A 5,686-nucleotide genomic window follows, 5' to 3' on the forward strand; every position below is an offset into this window, starting at 1 on the left:
CCCTCTCTCGCTGTCTCTCTCTCTGTCAAATAAATAAAAATCTTTAAAAACAAAACAAAACTGCAATGAGCTACCACCTCACACCTATCAGGAAGGTGACTGGGTTAGTTTGCTGGGGCTGCCGCAATCAAATGCCACAGCCTAGGGGGCTTAGACAGCAGAAACGTATTTTCACACGGTTCTGGAAGCCAGAAGTTCCATTTCTTCTAAGGCCAGACTCTCCCCTTGGCTTGCAGGTGGCAGCCTTTCCCCTGTGTGCTCACGTGGCCCTTCCTCTGTGTGCACACACCCCTGGTTTCTCTCTGGATAACCTAATCTCTTCTTATAAGGACACTAGTCAGATCGGATTAGGGCTAACCCTTGTGACCTCATTTTAATTTAATTACCCCTTAAAGGCCTTATCTAAAAATATGGTTACATGGTGATTTACTGGGGATTGGAACTTGAACATATGAATTGTTTTAAAGACTCTCTTTAAAAATTTCCCCTGCCCCCCACCCCCAGGGAGGGGGGAGAAGAGAGAGAATGCTCGAGTGGAGGCAGGGGCAGAGCAAGGAGCCCAATGTGGGACTCAATCCCAGGACCCTGGGATCATGACCTGAGCTGAAGGCAGAGCTTAACTGATGGAGTCATATAGGTGCCCGAACATATCAATTTTGGGAGGACATAATTCAGTCCATAATGGCTACTACCAGAAAAACAGAAAATAACAAGTGTCGGTGAGATTGTGGGGAAATTGGAGCCCTTGTGCACAGCTGATGAAAATGGAAAACGATGCAGCTGCTGTGGAAAGCAGTACGGCAGTCTTCAAAAAATTAAAAATAGAATTACCGTCTGATCGAGCAACTCCATTTCTGGGTGTATACCCCAAAGAGTTGAAAGCAGGAGCTTAAAGAGATACATGCACACACATGTTCACAACAGCACTATTCACAATATTTGAAAGGTGGAAGCCACCCAAGTGTCCATCGAGGGGTGAATGGGTAAAGAAAATGTGGTGTATATGCACAGTGCAATATTATTCAGCCTTAAAAAATATTCAGCAAGAAATTCTGACACATGTTACAACATGGATGAAGTTTGAGGACATCAGGCAGTCACAAAAAGACAAATACTGTATGATTCCACTTATATGAATCAGTCAAATTCATAAAGATGGAAAGTAACATGGAGTTGCCAGGGGCAGGTGAGGGAGCAGAGACCAGGGAGCTGTGTTCAATGAGTACAGAGTTTCCATTCTACACGATGAGTGAGTTCTGGAGGTTGGTGGCACAACAATGCGAATCTATTTAACATTATTGAACGGTATGCTGGTTAAGATGGGAAATCTTACATTGTGTATATTTTACTACAGTTAAAAATAAGACAAACAAAAAATAGCTTTGGTGATGATGGAAGAGGAAAGCCATCAGAAATGGGTGAGGGGGCACCCGGTAGGCTCAGTTGGTGGAGCATGAGACTCTTGGTCTCAGGGTTGTGAGTGGGAGTCCCACATTGCATGCAGAGATTACTTAAGAATAAAAAAATCATAAAAAAAAAAAGATGAAGAAGAAGTAGAAGAAGAAGGGCACCTGCGTGGTATAGTTGGTTAAGCATCTGACTCTTGATTTTGGCTCAGGTCATGATCTCAGGGTTGTGAGATAGAGCCCCATGTCACACTCTGCACTCAGTGTGGAGCCTGTCTGAGATTCTCTCTCCTGGTCCCTCTGCCCCTCAAGCTCATGGTGTCTCTCTCTCTCTCTTTCTCTCAATAAATAAATAAATCTTTTTAAAAAATAAAAAGTAAATGGCTGAGGAGCTAAGTAAATGGATGAATGAGAAGGAGCAAAATGAAAATTTTAAATCCTTATAAAACCATTTCATTACTAAATGGAGATGTTTTCAATGACTTAATTTTGCTGATACAAACCTGTTAAGTGTTCCTTTTTGGTTGCCCAGAAATCTGCTGCAAGGCAGGAATGGAATTGGTCAATCCTGACCTCTTCTCCAGACTTTGCTCAGGAGGCCATGCAGCATAATGCCTAGAATTAGATGCTGCTCTCAGTGAGCAGTGACAAGCATCCCTGGGGACTCAGGAGCTCCTCTTGTCCCTGCTGCACATCTGCAGAATTCTTTTTGGGGCAAAACAAAGAGTTTTGTCCAGCTGTGCTTAAACTGTAATGAGAACAGCATAGAGATGTCAACTTGCAAGCTGTTCGATCTGGAGAAGGTTACACTGGTGGTAGCTGTCAATACACTAACTCATAGCTCTAATACTAGAATTGTTTGTTGCCTAACAAGCCATCATCTTTGACATCCACCAGAAGCTGAAGTCGTTGCTTGTGTAAGACCATGGGGAAGTAGGAAATGCAAAACCCTTACAAAATTGCTTTACATTCCGAGTAGACTGATTTTTTTCTTTGGGATTTGGCTGATATTCACACCATCTGCCATTTGCCCATACCATGTTATAGATAATCTGTAATCTTCTCCAAGACATAAATGAGAGAATATGGAACTCACTTTAATTGCATACTATTCTCTTTTAATTAACAAATCAATTAAATTTCATAGGTATGATCAATAAGGCTTTTCTGAGGGATAAAGTTCTTTTATAATAACCACAATGAATGTTAGCATTTATGAAGAGTCTATAAGAGATGACCAAGCTCAGAATGAAGACAAGAGATATTTATTTAAATGACAAAAATTTGAGTTCCTACTACACTCTTATAGGTGTTGTTATGCTTTTTTTTCATTTACTCATTTATTACTTTATTCATTCTTCACATATTTTAAAGGAATATAAAACTATTTATTGACCACTATTTACCAGTATTTACAATAAAGTAAACAATATACAGTTGGATACCATTTTTACTACAAAATTATTGTTTTTCCTGGTTTCTGCTGAACCAGTAAGTAACTCAAATACTGAAAATATTGAGCCTACACGTCAAGAATGAATTGGGGTAAAGAAAAAATATGCAGGTTAAGAATTTGGATTATAGAAGTCTGTCCACCCATTTATTCCAGCAGGTGCTAAACAGCCAACATCTCTAACCATCTGATTATGATTAGTTTCCATGAACGAAGTCTTAGTCCATAAATCATGACCTTTTAGTCAATACAGCACAGAGATTTCAACTTCTTTTTTTTTTTTTAAGATTTTATTTATTTATTTGACACAGAGAGAGATATCACAAGCAGGCAGAGAGGCAGGCAGAGGGATAGGGAGAAACAGGCTCCCCACCGAGCAACGCTGAGCTCCATCCCAGGACTCTGAGACCATGACCTGAGCTGAAGGCAAAGGGTCAACCCTCTGAGCCACCCATGTGCCCCGAGATTTCAACTTCTTGAAAAGGAATGGTTCACTAGAAGGAACCTTTAAATGTCCATTTAACTAAAGTTTTGCTTACCTAATTAAAACACATGACAACTTGTCTAGTTTTGTCATTTGGGTGGGGAGGTTGTTGGTGGTGATAAAATTTTCCTTTCAGGGATCTTGCAAATAAACTTGTGTTTATATGACTGTAGATAAGGATATGGATGCTGATATGGCTGCTTTTAAATTATCCAATTTAAATGTTTACATATATTGTGCTCGCTTCGGCAGCACATATACTAAATGTTTACATATATTTAAATTGTCCAATTAATTACAAAATTTGAAAGGTTAAGGCTTCAGGAAAAACTTCAGTTTAAATTTAAGTGATTAAATTCTTAAATAGCTGAGGGGTGCCTGGGTGGCTCAATGGGTTAAGCCTCTGCCTTCAGCTCAGGTCATGGTCTCAGGGTCCTGGGATCGAGCCCCGCATCGGGCTCTCTGCTCAGCGGGGAGCCTGTTTCCCCCTCTCTTTCTGCCTGTCTCTCTGTCTACTTGTGATCTCTCTCTCTCTGTCAAATAAATAAATAAAATCTTTTAAAAAAATTCTTAAACAGCTGAAAATGATAGCTTCCCGGAAACAGGGGCTTATCCATGGTTATAAAATGCTGGTTTTGTTTTGGTGAATGTTAAAAACAAAAAACAAAAACCACTTATGTATGTATTTTAAGTATACACACTCCCTAAGTAAACAAAAAACCCAGCCAGACTGGTCCTTAGGCATTTGGAGTTAAACACAAATTCTGACTGAGTAATGACTATGAAGATTTCCCCCAGTATTTAGAAAAGGTGTTCTCTAATGCAGGGGGGTAATATACCATGGCCTCAAATATTCTTTTCTGATAAAGGAAGCAACTACAGAAAGCTTTTATTTGTTCAAAGTAACAATGTTATAGATGCAAAAACACCAACAACTCCCCCAATACTACTTCAAAACAAACATATCAAACTTGATTTTTGTTAGAATGTTATTTCTTCACACTAATAAATCAAAAAACAAAGACCCAGATTATAGATAGATAGATAGATAGATAGATATAGGTCTAGATATAGATACATATAAAAAACAACACAAACAATTACTGAGCTTCATCTTCGGGACAAGAATGCCAAGTGAGGGGCGCCTGGGTGGCTCAGTGGGTTAAACCTCTGCCTTCGGCTCAGGTCGTGATCCCAGGGTCCTGGGATCAAGCCCTGCATCGGGCTCTCTGCTCAGCAGGGAGCCTGCTTCCTCCTCTCTCTCTCCCTGCCTCTCTGCCTACTTGTGATCTCTCTCTGACAAATAAATAAATAAAATATTAAAAAAAAAAAAAAAAGAATGCCAAGTGAGTCTCTCTTCACAAAAAGCAATTACAATCTGAGGACACTTCATATTTGCCTCTTTTGCCAGCACCAAGTCTGCCTCATCCGACTCTTTCCATTTCATGAGAAACATTAATTCCTCTCTGTCTGTGGCACCAATTATTCGCTCAGGAACAAGACCTCTGGCAAAGCCTCTTGACATCAGCAGCATCTCTGTTCTTCTTTGATTTGCTATCATCAGATTCACTGTCAGATAGAGATTTTCTTTTTTACCATCTTTTTCTTTACCAGCTTTTTGAGAATTAAGAAATGCTTCAATGAACTCTGGACAATCTAAATTTTCTTCAGGTTCCCAAGGATTGTCAGCATCTGTAAATCCCATCCACTTCAGGAAATAATCCACCTTCCCATTCACTATATGTCGGTCCAGTCCTTTTTCCACCACAAATTCTTCAGGCTCTGCCTCTTCTATGTTTTTACTTTTTCCATTCTGTTTCTTTCCCATTTTTTGCAATGTAGCTTTATTGGAGGCCATTTTTTATTGCAGAATGAAGAGCTATTATTCACCACCTCCGAGCTGCTCCGGGTCCTGGGTCTGCGGCATTTCGGGCCCTGGGTGCCTCAAGCTCCAACCACCTCAAATATCTTTTTTTAAAATTAACATATAATGTATTATTTGCTCCAGGGGTACAGGTCTGTGAATCATCAGGCTTACACTTTTCACAGCACTCACCATAGCACATAACTCCCCTAATGTCCATAACCCAGCCACCCTATCCCTACCCACTGCCCCCTCAGCAACACTCAGTTGGTTTCATGAGATTAAGAGTTTCTTATGGTTTTTCTCCTTCCCCAGTCCCATCTTGTTTCATTTGTTCCTTCTAGTCCCCCCATGACCCCTTCCCTGCCTCTCAAATTCCTCATATCAGAGAGATCATATGATAAGTGTCTTTCTCTGATTGACTTATTTCGCTTAGCATGATAAACTCAAGTCCCATCCACATCGCCACAAAGGGCAAG

At 40.2% G+C, this 5,686-nt stretch overlaps 1 pseudogene across 1 annotated transcript; it reads right to left on the reverse strand.

The window, feature by feature from the left end:
* Positions 1-4,825: 4,825 nt before the first annotated feature.
* Positions 4,826-5,201, reverse strand: LOC308344303 (chromobox protein homolog 3-like; annotated as a pseudogene). Its single transcript has one exon. The product of its transcript is annotated as a chromobox protein homolog 3-like (transcript).
* Between the last annotated feature and the right edge of the window lie 485 nt (positions 5,202-5,686).

The sequence above is a fragment of the Martes martes genome, assembly GCF_963455335.1.
Source record: "Martes martes genome assembly, chromosome: 6".
Classification (NCBI taxonomy): Eukaryota; Metazoa; Chordata; class Mammalia; order Carnivora; family Mustelidae; genus Martes; species Martes martes.